Source organism: Schistocerca piceifrons, chromosome 4, assembly GCF_021461385.2.
Source record: "Schistocerca piceifrons isolate TAMUIC-IGC-003096 chromosome 4, iqSchPice1.1, whole genome shotgun sequence".
Classification (NCBI taxonomy): Eukaryota; Metazoa; Arthropoda; class Insecta; order Orthoptera; family Acrididae; genus Schistocerca; species Schistocerca piceifrons.
This window is the reverse complement of record NC_060141.1, coordinates 297,236,875-297,238,174: the sequence shown is the minus strand read 5'-3', so window position 1 is coordinate 297,238,174 and position 1,300 is coordinate 297,236,875. Positions and strand designations below refer to the sequence as shown.

General features: G+C 39.8%; 1 non-coding gene across 1 annotated transcript; it reads left to right on the top strand.

Annotated features, from left to right (window-relative positions):
• Window positions 1–846: 846 nt before the first annotated feature.
• Window positions 847–921, top strand: Trnas-cga. The gene has a single exon. It is a non-coding gene; the product is annotated as a tRNA-Ser (tRNA).
• The last annotated feature ends 379 nt before the right edge of the window (window positions 922–1,300 follow it).

Below are 1,300 nucleotides of genomic sequence, written 5' to 3'. Positions count from 1 at the left end.
CAAAAGATGCATTTTTCCTTTTGTGTTTTCCATTCTCTGCCAGATTTTAAACGTCCTCTGACAACTTAAGAACATTTTTTACACTTGGAATATTAACATACGTTATACATTGATCATCAAATTAGAACTATTCTTTCACAGTCACACACATCCCAATACAGAAAATGAATGGCTATCATATTTCGTAAGACACTTGATAAAAACATCCACTCTTGAGGAAATAAATTCCTTTTATCACAGTGACTTCAGATTAGAAAAGACAGATGAAATATTGTATTTAGTGGAATATAGTGCAGAATACGAAAAGAGAAAATATGAACGTCCGGAGTAACAACATTCTTTCTGAACAATATGGAGGGGGAAAGGAGAGAGGAAAAGGGGGGGAATGTGGAAACAACTGTGTATCAGAAAGGGGAAAATTATTCAGAACCCAGTGGTAAGAGATCTAGAAATGTGAAATTATTTTTGTTTTAAATTGGATTTCAGTAACTACAACATTGGCTGCCTATTTTTTGCTTCTCTGTCTTCACATTCTTATCTTGTCGTCTTCATTTCTTATTTTTCTCATTATTGAACACATTATATTGTAATGCGGTATCAATTGTCATCCTGAAACTTCCTGGCAGATTAAAACTGTGTGCCCGACCGAGACTCGAACTCGGGACCTTTGCCTTTCGCGGGCAAGTGCTCTACCAACTGAGCTACTGAAGCACGACTCACGCCCGGTACTCACAGCTTTACTTCTGCCAGTACCTCGACTCCTACCGTCCAAACTTTACAGAAGTTTGGAAGGTAGGAGACGAGGTACTGGCAGAAGTACAGTTGTGAGTACCGGGCGTGAGTCGTGCTTCGGTAGCTCAGTTGGTAGAGCAATTGCCCGCGAAAGGCAAAGGTCCCGAGTTCGAGTCTCGGTCGGGCGCACAGTTTTAATCTGCCAGGAAGTTTCATATCAGCGCACACTCCGCTGCAGAGTGAAAATCTCATTCTGGAAATTTTCATCCTATCTTAAGAGTAATTTGCTCTTAGCTCTAAATTTTCTCCTATTTCAGTCTTTATGTGCACATTAGTCTCTCTTGTAGCTCTGTGCTCCCGTTACCTTATTTCCCTGCGCACAGATCATTGAAAGTTTCCATTTCTTACTATGTTTTTCTTCTGTCACATTTCTCAAGAACTCTAAACGTTTAGCTTTTTTATGTGCATTTACCAATGTGTTTCATCTAGACTTATTAGGTGAATGTTTTCAAAGCACTAGATTCATCCATCTCCGAAACTGAAAGCCCACAGATCACCGTTCACCAGT